This window comes from Python bivittatus, unplaced genomic scaffold (assembly GCF_059951505.1).
Source record: "Python bivittatus isolate LINGU-HERP-01145 unplaced genomic scaffold, Pbiv_v1 ctg000850_np1212, whole genome shotgun sequence".
NCBI lineage: Eukaryota > Metazoa > Chordata > Lepidosauria > Squamata > Pythonidae > Python > Python bivittatus.
In genome coordinates, this window is record NW_028277112.1 from 7,106,619 (window position 1) to 7,129,269 (window position 22,651).

Consider the following 22,651-nt stretch of genomic DNA (forward strand, 5'->3'; position numbering starts at 1 on the left):
ATCCTCATTCTTCTTGACCTCTCAGTGGCTTTCAATACCATCGACCATGGTATCCTTTTGGGCCGACTTAGGGAGTAGGGCGTGGGTGGCAGAGTTTTGTGCTGGTTCACTTTCTTCCTCCAAGGTCAGTACCAATTGGTGTTGATTGGGAGCGAGAGGTCCGGCCCACAGCCTCTTTGTAGTGGGGTACCACAGGGATCGGTTGTCAGGTTCACCCCAAAGAACTCCACGAAACAGTACAGATACAGTTCTATTGCATTTATTAGCTTCCACCTATAAGACAAAATCTTGCCAGACTGAATCTAAACTTCCCAAGCCAGCAAGCAAACACTACGAATTCCTTAGGGTGGTGCCAGTCTCATCACCTTCCCACGCTCACTCTGGGGGCTGAGGAAATGCCCCTCTCTATCTGGAGGTTTACCATCTTTGGTTCTCAATGGGGTTGTACTGCCCCAGCCAGACCCGGTGCATAATCTGGGGGTCCTCCTGGACTCACGACTCCTGCTCGAGGAGCAGGTGGCAGTCATGGCCAGGGGGACCTTTGCGCAACTTTGTGTGCCAGTTGTGCACCTTCCTGGATCAGGAGTCCTTCAGTCTATCACTCATGCCCTGGTCATCTCTCGTTTAGACTATTGCAATGTACTCTACATGGGGCTACCCTTGAAGAGTATCCGGAAGCTACAGCTGGTTCAAAATGCGGCTGCGCAGGCAATCTTGGGTGCCTCAAGGATGGCACATGTAACACCTTTGCTGCGGGAGCTGCATTGGGTTCCAGTTTGTTTCTGGGTCCAATTCAAGGTGTTGGTTATCACCTTTAAAGCCCTACATGGCATGGGTCCAGGTTACCTGAGGGACCAACTCACCCCCATTACATCGACCTGTCCCACCCGGTCCAGCAGAGAAGACATGTTGTGGATCCCGTCAGTGACAGAATGTTGACTGGCAGGTCCTAGGAGGAGAGCCTTTTCTGCTGTTGCCCCTGCCCTATGGAATACTCTCCCCCCAGAGGTGAGGCGGGCCCCCACCCTCCCAATTTTTCAGAGGGAATTGAAGACTTGGCTCTGCGAACTTGCATGGGGCGAGGAAAGATACAATTGACCCTGGGGATGGCTGGCACCTTGAAGATGCTCCCTGAGTTTAGTAACACCTAATTAACATCTCCCTCTTGGAAGTATTATAAAGGAAGTTGGTTATTGTAGTATATTTTAACTAATTAATTTTTATCTATTTTAATTAATGTTTATTCTATTTTTACTGTAAACCACTCAGTCACTCCAGAGAGAGATGGGCAGTGACAAATTTGAAATATAAATAAATAAATAATTTCAATACACTGATGGACCCCAGCTGTACATCTCTATAGGCTGAACAGTAGAGCAGACATTCTGACTCAGGGTCTGAAGGCTGTCAGATACTGGATGGATCAAAACAAGCTTGGGTTGAATCCCTGCAAGATGGAGTGGGTGGGTGTTCAGAAACCATCTAGCTCCTTAGAAGTTCCAACTCTGACTCTAGATAGAATTGCCCTCCCCTAAGAAGCAGGTCTGTGATCTGGGGGTTCTCTTGGTCTTGAAACTCCTGTTGTAACAACAGGTAGAGACCATGGCCAGGAGAACCTTCACCCACCTTTGACTAGTGCTGTGATAGAATGGACTTATGAAGGCCATGCTCAGGGAGATAAGCGTGTTCTTAGTCCCCAATAGGAGCGTGGGAAGTTCAAGATGATGAGGCTGGCACCTCCCTAAGGAATTCACGGTGTTGTGGCTGGCTGGCTTGGGAACTCGGGTTCAGTCTGGTGAGATTCTGTCTTGAGGTGGAAGCTAATAAATGCAACAGAACTGTATTTGCATTGTCTCGTGGAGTTCTTTGGGCTGAACCTGACAGTGCATTAGATATGGTTGATTTGCGAGAGGAATCTTCTGACTACAATCACTCATGCCCTCATCACATGTTAATATGCTTTACTTGAGGCTACCTCTGACTCTGAAGACTTCAGAGAAATGCTGGCACAGAATATGGTGGCTCATCTGCCGGCAGACAAGAGTAACACTTCTCTTTCAGTCTCTGCAACAATTACTACAGGTTTATGGGAACAATTCAACATGCTGATTATCACCTGTTTAATTCTTCATGCTCAGGTCCCAATTATATATGGGAACATCTTCTCTAGATAGAATCTGCCCATCCTATATGTCTGAGTTGGGAAGCATGGTGTGCAGCCTCATACCCACATGAAGCTATGCAATGGGAACCAGGAAACTTGCTTTCTCTGTGACTGCCCCAAAATTGTGGAAAAGCCCATCCCCCCATAAGGATAAGCCCCTCTCAGTTACCATCGAGGAGGGAAGTTCAAATCACCCTCCTGAGCTTTTGGGTAAAAATTGATGGAGTTGCTGCTGCAATGAATTACTAACCGGATTTACTTATTCACTTTTATTATTTCAATCATGATTTTGTGGTGTTATAATTTTATATATAACAATTATACATAATTATATAATTTTATATATAACAATTATACATAATTATATAATTTTATATAATTTTATACTTGTCTTATTTATACAAGCTGCCAGATTCTTATGATTAGGGTAAATATATGCATTCTGTAAAATAAGTAATTAATTTGATTCTAATTATCTTCAAGTGCCTTCGCAAAAGTTGGTTTACTAATTCTTCTATGGAAACAAGAATCTTTGGCAGCAATTACTTGTGTAGTACTGGAAAACCACATATGAGGAGCATCCATGGAATTTCAACCCTAAATGAAGCAGTTCATTGTGTGAATGGGATACATCTTCGGTGTTACTTGGATATAGCAATACTGGCATCAGGTTGACATGATGCTTTCTATACTCTGTTAACATTTACAAGAGTTCTTGAAGGCTTCTCAGAACCAGTCACAACTATTGATACTAGAAATGATTTCTTGATTTTTCTTATCAAATTTATACTTCCACCTTTCTGCTTATATTAACACTGAAGGCATTTTCACACAACAAAACAAAATATACAATATGACAATAAAGTCAGTAGGTTTAAAATTAAATTCAATATAAATTAACTGAATTCATAATTAAAAGACTGGTGAAAGAAATACAGTTTTGCCATTATCTTATATACCAGGAGAATGGGAGCCAAACCCACCTCTATGGGAAGAAGACTGGATAGTTAGGGACCCATACAGAAATTCCTCTTCTATCTACTATACTGGCTTTCTTCAGTGAAGGAATTTTCCAACGCGCCTATCATTCTGATCAAAATAAGTAGGTAGATATATAGGTTGACTCTGAAGAATGTATGAAGAATTTAATTGCTTCAGAAAAGGGAGATGATTGGGAGGATCACTGATAGGATGTGCTGGAAAAGGCAACTATAAAAAGTGGTATAGCAAGAAATGACTGGATTCAAAGTAAGAGTTAAATTTAATTGCAGTCAAAATTCAGCAATATAATATAAAAGTGGAAATCTTTACTGTAGTCAATTGCACAATTTCATCACTAAGCAACAACTCCATTCCAATGCACCTCTAAGACTTTTGCATTTTGTAGAAAATGGAACTGCAAATTATATTAAACTAATTCCAGAATGATAGACAGATCTTCATGGACTAATCAAGAAAACAAATTTGCCCACTTTCATTTCATACATACAATGAGCCTACTTAAGAAAATTTCAAGCAAAATAGATATTATAAATATCTCAAAAGGTTAGAAAATAAACATTGTAACAGCTAGAAAAAAATATTTTATTGCCAGCCAATATTTCCTTTGATTGCTTTACTGTTAAATGGGTATATATCTTGGGCAACACATTCAAATGCATATTTCTACCCCCAACAGGCACTGTTGATTTTGTATAAAGAGGTGGATAATGGGGAGACATTAAATTTGAAGTCATGTTTCAAAGCATCTGCGGTGTTCTACTAATATCTGTGACATACAACAAATTAATTTCACTTCTGCTGGAGTTTTCAAGTTTTTGAAGAATAAAAAATGCAGAGAATATCTGCACATGATCCCTTAAAATTAGTGATGACTGAATATAACATAGCTATTCCGCTGCAGAATTTATTTTTCAAAAAGAAATCAGAGAATTGGAAGGAGCCATTTAGGCTAATGGATCCAATTTTATTAGTGATGTAATCCTAATTAAAGCTCCCTCAACAGATGGCTGTGCTTGAACACATCCAGAGAAAAGTTGTTCCAACTTCCCTTGGAAATTGATTCCACTGCTGATTTTCTAATATCCTTCCTGTAACTTAAGAACATTATTCTGTGATCTGCACTCTGGAACAAAAGTTTTCATTTTCTGTGTGACACCCCTTCATGCACTCCAAAAGAAATATATCCTTCATCCTTCCTCAGGGCTCAACATACCAGGTTCCCTTAATTTCTCCTTGTAAAAACAGTTCCAGGATTATCCTCATTACCCTCCTCTGCTATTCCAGTTTCTCTGCATCTTTCCCAAAACCTTTTATAGAGGTTTCTTGTTCTGACTGGATTGATGATTATGTGTCATCAAATTGGTGTCAACTCTTAGTGACTGTAGGGCATAATTAATTCCAAGAAAAATTGATTTAGGTCAACCCTTTAGACAAAGGAATACAGTAGCTTGCAAATACTGCAACCCAATAGATAGTTCATATATACCATATTCACACACTCTATAGTTTACTTAAACAAGGTTTGTTACATTCATTGGTGAATGGATAAATGTAAGATTCTCTAATTCTAGGTTTGCAGAACATACTGAATCAAAAATATTTTAGCCTAGAATATTGTGTGAAAGCAGCCAAAAAAGAAAGAGATCACTAAGCTAGTTAAAAACAACACACAAGTCACTACAAAATGATTTATACCACTGCTTCTTTATGGTACAACAATATATAAATTAATAAGGAAACTTTCAGCCATTTAATCAGCATACACCTGCATGGCACAAAACCAATTTCAAATATAAGTGATAGTGACTTGTGTGGACTAGGCTATCACATTAATCCATAATATGGTTTGTAAAACATGGCTTACAGTTTAACATTATGCAAATGTGGCCAGCAAAGATTATTGTGGCACCTTAAATATTAATTTTTATAGCACTGGAATCCATGAAAACCAATCTAGTTCAACATACATATAGGTTATTATCCTGTGACAAGAACATATAAACATTAATGAGTGGAGAGGTGGATAAAGAAAAGTTGCAGGCCTGTACTTTTTAAAGTCACAGGAATATCAGAGTAGCCCTGCTGGAACAGACCTATCTAGTTCAGCTTTCTGTGTCACAGAGAGGTGAACCGGATGCATTGGGAAGCTCACAAGCCAAGATTGAGGGCTGGCAACCTCCTTCCACTGTCAATACACAGCAATCAGCACTTAAGGAATGCTTCCTATGACTCAAGAGGCAGCACATAGACATCAATACTAGTAGTCATAGAAGCTGATCTTCCATGAACCTGTTTCAAAAACTTTTAAATTGACTGCCCAAAATCATCCAAATTTACTATTTGTATATCACAATTTACAGAAGCAAAAATAAGTCAGGAAGTTTCAAATAATTCCACTTCTGTTTTGGTTCTGTTTTCTATTACTGACTCTGTCGTACAGTGTAATATGTAAATCTCACTGAAATAAAATGTAATTGATCCTTATGATGTGCTTATTCCCCATAAAGCTTCAGTCTGGTATTCAGAAATTAACTGATCCCAAATCGATAGACAGCAAGTAAGGTTCAGACTATAAAAACAGATCATCACTAATAACTCCTAGGAAACAACCTCTATCAAACATATGCTTGGCCATCTTTAATAGAGGTTATTTCTATGTCAACAGGCATAATACTGCAACCTTTTAAAGATTAACTATTAATCTTTATTGTTCAAACCCAGGTATGTAAGATGCCTAGAGTTACTTCGGTGATTGAGACAATAGAGAGATAAATAAACATTTATCACAACCATGCTGTGTGTGAAACCTACATAGATCTTTTAAAGAGATCCTAACATGGTTTTGGAATCTTTTCCATTTTCTTATATAGGAATCTTGTAATAACCTTTGTAGAAAATTAATCCCTCTCTCATCCCCATCTGCCCTAGTTTATGGCAATCCAACAGAATTCAGCTGGGCCAGGCAGAGTATCACCAAATTTATTCCACCTTTGCATCCTAAGGAGGATTCTGCTGCTTTTAATTAAGTATAACTATAATGCAGCTACTACTACAGTTTGTATAAATTTCTAATACACTGCAGTGTATTAGAAAACGACAAAACTAAAAGCAAACAAAACACTCCTTTTCAAAAATCCTGTTCTAATACAGAGTTAAACGCTGCCTTTTCAAACCTGGAGACCACAACTCCCATAAACCCCAGCCAGCGGGACTCTACTGATACAGACCAATAAAGTAAAGGACCCAAGGCTGGGAAAAGCTGTGTATTTCAGTAGTCCGATTCCTATTCTGTTAATTCCAGTACCAGCCTACTCGGTTCGAACCACCTGGCTCCAAGTGAGCCCCAGGTTAAAATCACTGACTACGGATCCATCTGCAAGAGATACCACGCGCGGCTCCGCTTAGTATTTCTTCGCCCACCTCACTACGCTCGCAAAAAAACCCGCCGGCAGCCTGGAACAACCGTCCCGCGGCGACGGGCGTCTTAGGTACGAGCAGACGCCTTAGGGAGGCTCCAAAGTATACGGCGAAGTGAGCCGACCGGGCACTCGAAGCGCGGCAACCCAGAGCCGTCACCCATGCGAGTCCATCGCATTAGCAGAAATGCGAAGGAGCCGCTCCTAAATTGCTCCGCCCTCTCTCCCCCGACGTCAGAGTTCGCCTGCCAGCCTGCTTGAAGTATTTCCCACTCTTACCTGCTGGAAGAACCGGCCGTCTAGGGGCTTGGGGCGGAAAGCTGCCTTTTCCACCCCAGGCTCTTTACGGTTCTCCTCCGCGGGCGCTAGTGATTGCTTGTGAAAAACGGACGGGGGGGGAGCAAGGAAGGAACCCGGTTGGCTACGGCCCTCCCGACGGCCACACCGTCCGGGGCAACTTTCGCCTCCTCCTCGGCCGGCCGCTTCTACGCAGAATGACCGCTCCGAGAAGGTGCCAGTAGACGCCGACCAGCGGCCGACTGCCGTTTGCGCGCGGAACAAGCCGACTGCCGGGAGAGGACGCTTCCCGCCAGAAGCCGGGAAGGGGGCGGGAGCGCGCGCAGCCTCCCCCAACCCCGATCATTAGGCAAAGGGGTAATGCAGAGCTGAAAGGGGAGCAGATCTTTAATAGTGGCTGGATTCGCACGTGAACCGTGCGAGCACACGCTTTCTTTTAATTATGGTTGTTGAAAAAGCCACGTTTAGTTTATAAACTCCAGTGGATGGGAATCATACAACATGCTCAGCCCGAACCATACAAATTATGGTTTAACCAGATTTGTGAACCAGTCTGGTTTATTATTGTTGTCGTGCAGAGTGATAATCACAAACACTCCTGTTTGTGCAGAGCGCAGCAAAAACTCCAGGAAAATATTAGGCATGAAAGCAAACACAATGCAATGTCCATTTCTTGTTTCCCAAAGAAATCCAGTCAAAAAATATATACTAACTGGTGTTTATTGATAAAAATGCAAAAACTCCATAAAATGCAAATATCATACAAAATATAAAGAAACACATTTTCTCATTATATTGTAGCATTCAAGACTTATTAGCAACACAAGCTTAACAAAATCTCTAGCTACAAACTCTTAGAGAAGAGGTACACTGCTTGGTACTTTGTTACAACTATGTAGCCCATAAAACCTACATAGTGGCTAACACTAAAACAACTAACAACTACTCTCTGAGGCTGAATATTTTCCTCTCCTTGTATTATAACTCTATGCCACCCCCACTGGGTACTTAGCATACACACGCCAATAAGGTGGCAGTAAATAACACAATACACAACACACAATAACAGGTGTTTTTCACATGATCTCTGTAGCCAAAATATTATTTGTTATTGTTGTAAAGATAACGGGATGAATCCTTTCCCATGAGAAAGAAAATCCTGACAATTGTTACTGTTGTTGCTACTACTAACAGCTCCTGGAACAGGAAGGTGCAGTTCTTGAAATTTCTGTTTCAAATGTAAATGGAAGGAATAGAGCTCACTTGGGCATGTTCACATGATAGGTAATCATTGAACTGGCCATCATACTCTAGCATGTTGTGTGGATCCTAGTCTGCAGGATTAGTTTATGGTTCAGTGTGTCATGTAAACCCTCAGAATGGGTTCCTTGGGTTAGCCATCTTTCAGTTATCCATAAATAAGCCTATTGTATGAATCCAATGATATAGTTTATGTATTGCATAGAAGAAGTCCCATATTTAATCCCTGATATCTCCAAACCATATTTTTACCCTAATCCATATGTGGTTTGCTTTTCCCTCAGCACAGCTCATTCAATAAACCTTGGTTAAAAACATCTTGTGATACGTCAACCAGGTTAGATCAGTTATGCTGCATTAGATGGACCAATTATCTAACTGCAAATGGATTATACAAAAGCAAAAATGTGGTTTGCCTACATAGGAGTTAATAAATTGTGTGAAGCCAGCCAGTGGTTTGTAAACCATATTTAGTGTCTTGCGTGTGACTCCAACCATTGAGGTTTATTAATTAAAAGATGGTTAAGAAAACTGTAGTGTGTTGTGTGAATATAGCTTGTATAAGACAGTTTTCCGTGTTTGAAGAGGTTTGAAAGAGGTATTTGCAGCTCTTTCTCAAGCAGCAAAATATCTTGGGAAGGTTCTGGACTCAATCCAGATAAGCTTCTGCATGAATTTTGATTTACAGTTGAGTGAACTTTATGGTATTTATTCTAAAGCAAATCATAAGAATACTATCCTGGGTTAGGCCAAGGCATTTTGTTTCTCATAGTGGCCAGTTAAATGTCTGGGGTGCTCCCAATCTCTCTCATACCATTGTTCCCTTGAAATTGGTATTTGGAGGTTTCTTGCTCCCTGCTCAGAGATAACCTGAGCTTCAACGTCAAAAGTACTTGATAGAGCTGCCATCCTTGAATTTATCCAGTCTTTTTTTAAAGCTACCAGGCCATCACTGTGTCTTGGTGTAATGAATTCCACAGGTTAATTATGTACTGTGTGAAAAAGTGCTTTTATCTGTTTTAAATCTTCTTCCAATCAACTTTATTGGATGGCCCCAGTCCTAGTGTTTTGAAAGAGGGAGACAAACTTCTCATTGACACTTTCTTTGTGCTGTTTATGATTTAATACAATTATTTATGTATTTATTTTATTAGAATTAGGTGCTGCCTGATTCCAAACAACTCTTGGAGGCTCACAATATCAAACAACAATGTAAAAACACAATGCAGTAGAACAAACCAGATAGCATCCAGCCAATCCATACGTTGAATACACAGAAATCATCTAACAAGGGCCCCCCAATCACCCTATCCCAAGGCTGGGAAAATAGCCAAGTTTTCAAGGCTCTTTGAAACAGCATCGGGTGGGAGCCACATGGATCTCTGGAGGATCTTGTTCCAGAGGGCTGGCACCATGACAGACAAGGCATGCTTCCTGGGTTCCAATAGATGGCATGGTTTAATGGAGGGGACCTGGAGTGCACTAACTCTGCCAGCTCTTACCAGCTGGGCAGAAACCATGGGAGGAACTTGTCATCATGCTGTCTCTTAGTTGCCCTTTTCCAAGGTAAAAAATTCCAGATATTCTATCCTTTCCTTCTGGGGAAGGTGGTGAACCTCCTAATCAATCTGGATCCTTCTTGTGCACTTTTCCCCACTCTGTTACGGTGAAATAATGAATCTGGTGGAGGGAAGGAGTGTCTGTTATTCCTGATTGTTAAATTAGAGACTACATCATTGTGACCATGTAAGTCATATGTATGAGGATATCATTACATAAATGACACATATTACATAATCTATGTTATTTTATATTGTCACATTTGTGTGATGTCAGTCATTTGTATAATGATATAAATGGAATGGGGACGCAGTGGCGCAGCGGCTTAATGACGCTGAAAGTTGCCAGCCAGAAATGGTCGACACTTCAGTGGTGCGAGCCCAGCTCTGCGCAGCAGAGTGGGCTCCTGCTTCCTCCCCAGCTCCTGCCAACCCAGCAGCTCGAAAACTTACGTAAGTAGATAAATGGATACTCTCACTCCGGTGGGAAGAAAAATGCTGGTGGCACTTGCACAGGAGACGAGCAGTTGCCAGTAACACGGAAGCCGCACACGCCCGAAAAAGGCGTGAAGCAAAGGAAACCCCGCCTCCTGCACTCGCCAGCTGGGCTCTGCTCTAGGAAAGAGGCAATGGCAATCCACTTCTGAAACAGCTTGCCTTGAAAACTGCAGGGACTCGTCCAAGCAGCCGCCGCAGAATCGGTAACGATTGAGTGCGGATTAAATAAATAAATAAATAAATTTAACAAATGGAATAAACTGAGGCAAGTGTCACTTGCATTGTACCATCATTTGTGTAATGATGTCATTATACAAACTCTGTAAATTGATGCAAATGATGTCCTTTGAATCATGACACAAGTAATGTAAAGCCCCACTGAAATTTATTTATTTATTTATTAAATTTATATGCCACCCATCTCCCCCAGAGATGGTCCATTGTACACAAATTTGGTCCATTGTATACACAATCTGTTGTAGTGAGGTTTCACCATATATCCTTCTACCAAGTGTGGCAACCAGAACTCCACATAGTGTTCAGGGTGTGGACATACAATAGATTTGTATGAAGGCATTACAGTGTATGTGAAGTTGAGGTTTCTTGCCCAGATGTGTAATTTACACTTAAATTGAGTTGCATTTGCCATTTGGCTGACCATTCCAAATGTTTAAACATATCCTTCTAAACATCTTTCTTGTCACTTTCAGTTTTTACTACCCTGAATAGTTTACCATCATCTACAAATTTGAACAGCTTACCTCTTACCTCTAAGTCAAAATTATTTATGCAAGGGCTGAAGCTAATGAGATGGAAATCAAAACCTCAGGCCAGTAAGAATCTTTATATCAATCTGGAAGCTTTTTATTTATCAACTTTCTAGGGCAGCCTGAATCCATAATGACTCTGGGTGGCGTATAATATTATTGAATGTGAGGTTGACTTTCCAGACAGCTGAGAGTTACTGTGCTTGGTAAAAGTCTGACAGCTTATGAACATGTTAAAAAGCATTGAGGGATTTTGTGGTTTAATTTCCTCTATTGAAAAATTTCCTTTGCTGCTTTTTCTTTTTTTTACCAGCTAGCAAGTCCATAAAAGAATAGACTCTCTTTTCCCATAGCTCTGTGTTCTTCCATGAGAAACTTTCTGTACTTCAGTTTTCAAAAAACCTTTGGCAGTGTCAATAGGGTCATTTCCATGCACATGCTGATGACACTAAAAAAAATCAGTTAAATCCTACTTAAATGGGACACCAGTCCTTAATCAATGTGTACTAGATTGGAGTGGAAACAGTTGAATCTGTGGATTTTAATTTCTTTCAGTTTTTCATTTTGCAAGTATATTTGTTAAACTTGCAATTTTATAAAGTGTACACTAACATTTTCAGGATTTGGGTGCATATTGTTTGTTTTTTAACAATGTACGGAACTGAAGCCCTAGGTTTGCCATTGCCTTCCTCTTCAAAGAGATTTTGATCCATTAAAACAGTGTTTCTTAACCTTGACAACCTTGACAAAATTCTGGGAGTTGAAGTCCACACATCTTCAAGTTGCCAAGGTTGAAAAACACTGTGTTAAAAGTTGTACACTGGGCGGAAGTTGAACAGATTCAGATTTCTACTTCAGGATTGTGCTATAGTGATAGTAATAATGTATTTGTTAAAAATAAACTTGCCTCTTTGTTGTTATTTATTTGTTCAGTTGATTTCAACTCCTTGTGTCTGGTTAACATCATTTTACCAGGGTTATCTGTCAGTAATGCTTCTTTGAGTTTTTATAAACCTGTGTCATTAGTGATAATATCTAGTCACTTTGTCATCTGCTGGCCTGTTTTGGGATTGCCTTCCATTTTTTTTCAAGCTTCAGAATCTTTTCCAATGACTCTTACCTTCATATTATGCAAATAACATATTTAAGCTTTAGCTTTCAGTGAGCAGTCTGGTTTTTATTTCATCTGCTACCAAATGATTTGTTTTTCTTGAAGTCCTAGGTATTTTCAACAATCTTCTCCAACACCATAACTAAGAGGCATCAATTTTTCTTTGTTCAGCCTTTCTAATGATCCAACTTTCACAGCCATATGTTACAAACTGGGAAAATCATCACTTTAATAATACATAGCTATGTTGTCAGTGTGATATATCTCTTTTTTAATATTTTGTTTAGATTTGTCATAGCTTTTGTCCAAAGTATCAGATGTCTCCTTATTTCAGGTCTATGGTCACCATCACTATGAATTTTTAAGTCTAGGGAGAAATAAAATCTGTTACTTCTTTAACTTGTTGTCCAGCTATTTGTATTGAATTGGTTTTGCCTGGGGACTTAAATCTTAGCTTTTTAAAAAAATATGTTGATCAGCAGACCAGCTTTTGACCCACTTCTTTGATCTTCAGAAAGAGATTCTGTTAACTTTCCTTGCTTCCAACCAACAAGTGGTATTACTAGCATACCTGAAGTTGGTGTTTCTTCCAGCAATTTTTATTTACATTTCTATGTCTTTTAGTCCAACATTTCTTATGATAAATTCCACATATAAATGACATAAATTAGATTACAGTATACTACCTTGACACACTTCTTCTCCAATACTGAACCACTTATTTACTCCATTTAGATACTAACCTTATTGAGTAGATGCACTGGCTGAGTTAACTCACTGAATTAAATTTACTGTTCTTTTTTCATAAAAGTAAATGGTGAAGTTCATAGCAGATTCTACGATATTATGGCTCCATAATGGGGGTTCGCACAATATCCTTAACTCAGGTAGCCACTAACTCAGTCATAAAACCTTACTAGTGGTTCTTGCAGCAGATAATCATCCAGGTGAATCAAGAGCATCTGTGGGAATACAGATTCCATATATGCTCTCTGCAATCCTGTCTGGTAATCAGAATATAGCAAAGTTTCATCAGTAGCATCTTGTAAGGGAGAGGTTTGATTTTCAGTCTTTTTATGCCCTCAGTGCTTTTTCTTGGGGGACTGGCTGATATTTTCACAGTTGTGTTGGCTTTTCTTATGACATGACTCACTGGGGTACATTTAACCCCAAATAACCCAGAACTATTACAAGGTAAAGCTAATTTTCCCTCTCCCTGTTGCTAATTGGCTTTTGTTGTCCAGCAAATGTGCAAAACCCACTCTTGATCCAGTTAAATGTAGGCATACCATAATAGGGCCACCAAATCTGGGCTGCACTAGTTGATGATTACTAGATGGCAGCAAAAAGTTAAAGAGTTTTCTCTATCTCTTTGCTCCCACCTGGGGTCATTTGGATTTTTGCTGTCCAGATCTGATAACACTGTGATTCTTTTATATTATTACTGTATAAGGCTTATTAAAAAGCGTTATACTCAAAGCTCTTCTTTTATACTGACATGTGATGTGAAAGCTCTACAAATTAATGAATTGTAATTTGTTATATTCCTAATTGTATTCTCTGTCAGGTCCTAAAAATGGATAAATAAGTTGTACATATGAGTACTTTATCTCTTGGTTGTGCTTAATTATTTAGCAAAAGTAATGAACTATTAATTCATACTTAAGCCTACAATAGTTTTAAACATTAATTGAATAAAGTTTTAAATATTATCAATCTAGAAACAGACTGAACTGTGTTTGGCAGAATGTACTTCTTGACTTGGCCAATGCAGTAATCTTGAAAGTATAAGGAAAACCTTTCTAAGCAGACCATAATCCTATTGATTATGTTCACATAACATGGTAAGCCAAAAATAAACCGCACTATAAATCCAGTCATTTGGTCTAGCATTTAATTCCCATCATAACTTATCAAATTCCCCTAGGAAGTCCACAAGCCAGGCATGAGTAAAACAGCTGTCTCCCAGCTGATGAACAGAGGTAAAGTACTGCTTCTGATACCTAATAAGACTATATCACTGCTAATTTTTTGTACCTCTTGATTAATCCTCTTTCAAAGTGCTCTAGATTGGTGGTCTTAATGAATCTTTTTTTAATGAATGAATTTCTTAATGAATCTATTTCTTAATGAATCTTTTTTTCTTTGGTTATTACTGTTACTTAATTACTCTGGATTCTTTCAGAACTTGGCTTATGTTCAGAAGCACATCTGCTAAATTCAAATTTCCAGCAATAGTGCAGTGAATAGAAATCAAGGCAAAGTACTACTGTTCTGAAGCAGAGAGCACGGAAATATGATAAGAAACCAAAGTAGGGTTCCAGAGACACAGCTAGAGGCAAGGAAATGTGCAGAATCAAGATTCAGAACTTAGTTATTATTCAATCTGTCTGCAGCAAGTAGTGACCAACCTTGGCTGATCTTGAAAAAGCTAAGCAGTAGGACATGGTAGTATTTGGGAGAGCACCTAGAAATCCTAGGCCTGGGAAGTTTTACAAATCTCAGAAGAAAGCATTGGCAAATCACTTCCCCAGTGTTGCTAAGAAAACCTGCCTTCATGAAGTCACCAGGAGCTGAACATTACTCAAGAGGAGTATTTACCGTTTACATGATTGAACAAGTTGCTGATACTTCCTAGAGTCATTTCCAGATTCTTTCAATTTGTAGCTATTTATTAAGGCAAGAAAGCTGGTGAAATAATCAGAATGCACAGCAATATTGTAGATAATGAGGGCTACCAAAATAAATGCCTTCCTTTTTTGTCAAAAGGCAGAAATAATGTGCATTTCTGAGTTAGGGCACTGCCACAGAAAACAGCCTGACTATTGTACTTAGACAGTTATCTCCTAAGAATGCAGTGAGAGTTATGGGTCTTGACTTACAGTATAGAAAAACCCTAACTGGGCAGTAAATAAAACCATAATCTCTGGGGCAGAGATGTTTTCTCTTTGTTTAGCTTGTTTTGTGGACACAAGCACTGTCTCCTTGATAACAGCTAATTTCAGTTCTTCAGTAGAAGGCCTGAAATATAGAAAATTTGCCATTATTCTTCCAACATTCTGGGTCTCACCTAAAGGTACAGAGAAATGCGCTTTCTACTTCATACCAACTTTCAGTATAATTCATTTCTAAACATGCAAGAAAATATATTTGATCCTATGTGTGTTTCTTCAGAAAAAAAATACATTTCCTTCCCAGAGAAATACAAAGGACTGAATAATTTACATCACAGAAGAACCTAGACTGTTTAGTGTGTTGCCTTATTTGTATAGAATGTCATCTGATCTCTATTTCACCTTTCTCCAACTTCAGTGCCTTCTTTATACTTCACCTCCCAGAATTCTCAGCAATGGTGGGAAATTGGGGGAGCTGAAATTCATATTTCTGAAGGACACCTTGAAAAAGGTACTGAATGTTGTTGCTACATAAAGAGCATTCCCTACATTCTTTATTATCAAACCTGAAGAAGACACATTTCCTCTGGGGAGGGGCAGTTTAAGAGGGTGCCTGGACTGGATGAGCACCAGAAAATCCAGGGGATATAGGACAGATTGATTGAATGAATTATGTGCCTTCAAGTCAGTGTGGATTCTAGTGATCATATATAGAATTTCTCCCTGATGATCTGTCCCCAGCCTGGACCCATCACCATAACTGAGTCCATCCGCCTTGTTGCTGGCCATTCTCTTCTCTTTCCTTCCAAATTTCCCAGCATTAGAGCCTTCTCCAGAGAGCTAGGTCTTCGCAACATGTGTCTGAAGTATGATAGTATGAAATAGGATAGACTGAGAAGCTGGAAAAATCACCCAGAAGATACTGGCGAACCACTTCCATATTGTTGCCATAAAAAATATTAAGGACAGTCCCTTTAGTTACTATGACCCAAGTTAGATTTGAGGAAGCCTTTCCTTTTTAAACTGTAGCATGTGAAACTAATGGTTAATTCAGCTCTAACAGCTGAATCATTGTTATAAATAAAATTGTCTGAAAGCAAATCATACCATGTTACCATGACTCTAAACTAGCTAGCTGAAATATACATACATACATACATACATACATACATACATACATACATACATATATATATATATATATAAACAATAATCCAGAGAGGTCCATACTATGAAAACATCCAAGGATGCTTATGCCATCTCATCCTCTTTTTTGCCATCCTTGATTCTTCATGTACCACCCACGTTGTTAATATTGTTTCTGTATTGAATAGCCTGGGAAATGAATGTGCAACACACCCACTCTTTCTGAAATGCTACTGCTCTTCTCTGACCTGTTACAGCCTGGCTTATGTAAGGCACGTGGGTGGTGTACACTTCTGAATGGTTTTAACAGAGTTGCTAGTAGGGGCAGCATCACCGCTGTAGCTAAAAGAGTTTTCCTGTATATTCACTTAATATATCCCCAATATGTCTGTATCACTAATTAAATACTATAATAGGAGAAATTTAAAGGATCTGATGTGGAAAGGCTTTTAAAAGAAACAAACATTTTCCAGACCTGTATTTTCACGTAACTGTTCAGACAATTTACAGATACAATGTATTTCACAATTGTGAAACTCTTCTGCAAATGCCCAGTTTTAAAACAGAACTATGTAAGTTTACAATTGCTTGTACACTCAGGTTTGAAAACAGCCTTCCTTCGTGGGAGAAATCTGATTTGTTGGTGACCAAGAATTTGCAGTTATATTTGCTTGTTGATATCATTGTAAAATTATAGTAATACCTACTTTTCAGCAATCCAGCCAGACTTAATTCTCCTTAAATAATGGAATGCATTCAACGTGACAGAATATCTACCACTGGGAGTGGCACAATACCACATATGGAGTTTTCCATTACATCTTTTTTGTGCCACTAAATGGAACAAACCAATCTTCTTGCCCCATTAGGCCACCTAAAATCCATTTAGAAAACCTTTACAGAATAAAATTCCAAGCATTTTTTTTTTAAAGAATGTTAACAGAATGTTAATGCCTACTGTAAATACTTCATTACAGACCAATAACATTATTTGCATTGATTATTTTTCAATATTTAAAAAAAACATTCTGTGCTTAGAGTAACATTTCTATTTCTAGTATTTGTATTTCTTAAACATAGCAATGGATTCTAATTTGACAAATATTAGGGCTATGAAATTGTTTGGATTCCATTCCAGAAAGGTGCTTCATAGGATGCACAGGTAGAAATGCAGTACCTTCCTGAAACTCTGTAAAGCAAATGGTTACTTTCAGGAGTTGCAGACAAGTGCTCTGTTCATATCCTTGAGTGCTGCAAAGTACTTTTTAGAACTGGCTCTGAAGTACTGTATAGGCTAGTAAGTATCAGTATGCTGATTTAAAGTTTTAAAAATCTAAGGAAAAAGTTGGAACAGAATTTGTTTTTTAATTAGCACCCTGTCTTAGAGAAATGTGCTTTTAAAGTGTTCAGCCTATGAGGCCATCCCTATCCCATAATTTTGTGCTGTATATATTGGGGCCACAATTATTTTGATGGCCATGGATCACCCTTTTTTTGAGGGCCTCAATGAGTGGGGCTGTGATATAGTGACATCACTTCAGTGCTGGTATTTTAATGGAGTCTTCTGGGGAAGCTAGAATTTTTTAGATTGTTTTATACTTTTTAAGATATGTCTATCATTATGCACACAATTTGGTTTGTTCTCTGTAAGAAATTGATACAAAATCATGGCTTTTTGCTACCAAATTTCAGTGGAGTGATTTTAGATGTTTCTGGGTTTCCAAAAAGAGGTTTGGAGGAATATTGGTTGCCAGCTCCTGATGTATATTGTGGTACTTGCACTAAAATGTTGTGAACAGTAATATACTTCATATTGCAACATTGGACAGATCTATTTAATAAAAGCTATCCCATGTTCCAAAACACCAGATATGTATGATTGTTTTTCATTTTTAATTGGAAATATGTCAATACTTTAAAGATTACCATCTGCATTGGAAAGCTTGAATTTAAAATCCATGTAAGAGCATATGTTCAACATTTAATTCCAAAGCTGTATTTACAGCCCCATTAAATAAATAAATAAATAATCCCTCCATACAGAACATTAAACAAGGAACAATGATTTCTTCTAAAGGTATATGAAATGGTGAACTGAATAATGATACTGCAAATGTATTTCTCTCTCTGCTTTCAGCATTTAAAAATAAAATTGGGATTGTTTAAAATATTTCTTTAAGTTCTCCGTTTTTCAGGTAATGGGTAGCTCTGAGCAGTCTTTTACAGAGAAAACGTATTCATATTAATTCAGGACTGAAAGTATGTCAGTAGAATGGCTGCAATATCTATTGCACTCTTATTCAAGAATAGAGGGATAAAGCATTTGAGCAGAAATTTCCAATCCTTCTGATATTGCTTGATCTTTCATTGGCCTTCAAATCCTGATATTCTTCTAGGCTGCCTCTCAGGGCTCTGCAGAGTTATCCCCTTCTTTCTAAAGGGGTGCTTACAGTTGCTGGTGGTAGGAATGGACAGATGGCGCCTCGAGCCCTCAAATGTCAGGTGCCAAATGTCGGGTGCCAACACTCTCTGCATGCCTGTTCAGAATTTATGTGAAGCTGCTGGGTGACATTATCAGTATTGCTGATGATATGCAACTTTACATCTTGACCCTGGAAGGAATGAGTCCAAGTGCTTGGAGGCTGTTAGGGTCTGGATGAGAGAAACAAATTGAGTTCAATCTCAGCAAGATGGAGTGGCTTTGAATTCATAAGCCATCCAACTTTGGAGTGATACTAACTTCAGTTGCTTTCCATCTTACAGAACTGGTTTATAACTTAGGGGTCCTCCAGGACTCACATCTCCTGCTTGATGAGCAGGTGGTAGCCAAGAGAGACTTTGCACAGCACTACATTGTGTGGCAGGTATGACCTCTCCTGGAATGGGAGGCTTTACCTGCAGTCACTCATGTCTTAGTCACCTCTCATTTGGATTACTGCACTGTGCTCTATATTAGGCTGCCCTTGAAGAACATTTGGAAGCTTCAGATGATCTTGAATGCAGTAGCTCAAGTACCTATGGATGTGCCTTGATATGCCCATGTAACACTTCTCCTTTTAAAGCACTGTGGTTGCCACTTGCTTCTGGGTACAATTCAAGGTGCTGATTGTCACTTATTGTTACTTATAAAGCCCTTCATAGTTCAGTCCCTGGATGTATGTTCGACCAACTTCTCCTAGTAACATCTGCCTACCTGATACAATTGAGTAGGATGGACTCGCTCTAGATCCCTTCTCTCAGAGACTACTATTTGGAGGCACCTTGGAAGCCTGCCTTTTCTGTTATGACCCCTTCCCTCTGGAATAGCTTGCCCTCCAGACACCAAAATGGCCTCTTTCCTCCTGACTTTTAGAAAGTCTGTTAAAACATGGCTACTCCATCATTCCACAGGGAATAGAATGTTATGACTGCTCCCTCTGGTGGGGAATGGTATTTTAATTTGTGGTATTCCCATTTTTTAACTTTACATTTTTCCCCCCTGTCAATCTGGCCTTTTTATATTGCTATGCTTAAGTATTTGTTTTTAATCTGAATTTCCATTTCAATTTAATTAAGATCAAAGATTAGCCCAAAATAATAGAATTTAAAGCAAGATACAAATTAAAACAGAAATAACATACCCCAATAATCAATGGTCACCAAGTTAAAGAGCAAGTTAACTCTAACATCTTATTGCATAATCACTATGCAGGATGGCAGAATTTCAGAGCCTGAAGTGTTACTTCACTGTTTGTATCAGCAGCAGAGAAATATAGAAGGAAGTAGATATGCCTGGCTAACATACAAGAAATGGCGTAATGACTGATAATCACACACACACTCTGTAATATTGGCAGACTATTACAACATGGCCAACTGATTCCACATCCCCAGAGCCACATGGGCAAAGATGTTCAGAAAAAGGAATGCCCACATATCAACCCTGTAAAACTGCTGAGGGCAATGCTTCGAAGCATTATAGTGTTAATACCTTCCTCAGTTTAGCCTGAGTAAGTCCATATAAATAATATGCCAATTTATAGGACCCTCTAAATTGGCAATGATTAATGACTTTTTTATAAATCCTCTGCCGGTCTGGATAGCAATGTCCCATAAGCGCTATTTAACATTTCTCCTAGCCTCACAGAGTCCAATGGTAGTTAAGATTGATGAATGTAAACCTATACGATCCATCTTCTGTTCTACTTCAGATATCCAGCTAGAGGGTTTATAATGGAAAATAAAGGGATAAAACCAGTCTTTTGATAGTTAAATCTTAAGTAATGTGCAATTTTCACTAACCAAGCCTGAGTCTCGATCACTGCCAGTCCCAGTTCCACTCTTATTGCAGTTTGAGTGGTACCCAAAATAGGAGCTCCCAAAATAGCACACAAGAACTGGGCTTGGATTTGTTCCAGTAATCCAGTAATCATTGGGGTTGTAAAGTTGTGTCCTGTATAGTAATGGGATAGTGGTGGTAGTTACTTTCCTCTTAACAGCTGCTGGGATATAACAACCATCCATACCAGGAAAAAAAAAATTAAGGAGCACTGTTATGCTCTTCCAGGCCTTAGGTGTTATATGGGTTAAATGGGATCTCTAGGAGCCATTATATTGAAAGATAATGCCCAAATATTTGTAAAGTTTGGTTTGCTTGATTTTTTGCCCATTAATTAATCAGTTAAGTCTTTATGATAACTTGGGAAGACCAGAATTTTGATTCTTGAATAATTGACTTCAAGGGTTCTTCTTGGACAAATAGTATAAATCTAAGATCCAACCGCTCCATACTGAACAGGCATCTTTTTCAAATGCCCTGAGGACTATACCTCACCCACATGTGGTTCCTATTATAGAGCCTTCTGATAAGAATAGAGAAGGGATGATATACTGAAGAGACCCCAAACTTTTATCCTTGTTTATAGTATCAAAAGCCAACTTAAAATCCACAAATGTGGCCAAAATGGCTGGCTTTGGCCACCTTGTATATTTGGCAATCAGATGTTGCACATCAGGCAGTGATCAACAGCAGAATGGCCTTCTCTAAACCCTGCCTGTTCATCTGGAATGATCCCCTCATTATCTAGCCAATCCCTGAATTGGTCACAGAGGTGCCTTCCATAAAATTTCCCAATTATACTTACGAGGCTAATGAGGGAAATTTTGACCCTTTGTTATAGACTGGAACAACCACAGCCACAGAGTTTTCTTCTGGAAACTGCCCAGAGTAGTCAATAAGTATAAAGAGGGCAACAAAAATTGAGGCCCACTAGTCAACATTATTTTGTATAATTTCTGCAGAAATAGAAACATAGCCAACAGCTTTACTGAACTTCAAATGTCCTATCAGCCCTTTCACTTCTTGAGTTGTGACAGGAGATCATCTTGGGAGTTGAGTAAGGTAATCAGCTATTACTGGGCCAGGGTATCCTGGCTGTAAAGTGAGATTGAAAAAACAGTTTCCATGTATTTGTTGGCCAGGGGCAGCCTGATATTGATGGAGACTCAGTGGAGATTCCCACTGATTATCTTCTTTACTGCAATTTCCCAGGCCCCACTTCACTATTTTGATTGGGTCCCCAAACCTTGAATGGCATATTGAATGTGTCATGGAACTATAGTGAAGGGGAAGTGCTCCCATTGCACTTGCAGGATCCAACCTATCTTGGCCATATTCCCTGGGAATTTGAGGAACTGTATTCCCAACACATCTAAATAACACTGTATAGAGTGCACCTAATATGTATATTTATTTCCTCCAGGTTTTGAAACTGACAAATATGAGATTTACATCAAGTATCTTAAAAATATAATACCCATATCGACAAGTGAAGGAATAAATTAATGAGGTGAAATATATCTCCAGAAATAAGACTTTTGGCAAAGAAAGTAACAAAAACATCTAGTTATCTGATCTCAGGGAAACTTCTCTAGGATAGCAACAAGCCTGTCTAGATAATCTCTTTATCCCTATCACCTTAAATCAGTGTTTCTCAACCTTAGCAAATTTAAGATGCGTGGACTTCAACTTCCAGAATTCCCCAGCCAGCATAGTTAAAGTTGCCAAGGTTGAAAACACTGCCTTAAATGTTTGAATTCTTGTTTATGAGTAGGATTTCAGTTTGAAGTAGCTTACCTAAGGCCAATATGGTAACTTGGTATCAACTGTTTCCTAGCAATACTCTCAAGGAACAAAATAATTAAATTAAGTTAGTCATAATGGAAATGTACATTTTAACATTACGTATGCCTTATCTACTTTCTATCCTGTACATAAGAGTCTTCAAGGACATTATATAACAGAAGTTAGTCATCATAATCCATAAAAAAAAAATCAATTCAAAAGAATACTTTTAACAGGAACCTAATGGAATTATTTAACAATTTTTAACTGTGAAATGGGTTGGAGAAAAGCTAGGGATTCCAAATCTTTTTGAGAAGGAATTATTCTCTTTTCCCTCTTAGGTTGCATTCATTTTGTTATGTCTATTAACGATCAATGGCATTTAGATGGGAATGACTGGACCTTATAGTCACGCATGCCCTAGTTACCTCCTG

The 22,651-nt window shown here is 38.8% G+C and overlaps 1 pseudogene; it reads right to left on the reverse strand.

Moving 5' to 3' along the window:
- Positions 1-22,651, reverse strand: part of LOC148213757 (uncharacterized) — a 261,467-nt pseudogene that overhangs the window by 142,443 nt on the left and 96,373 nt on the right.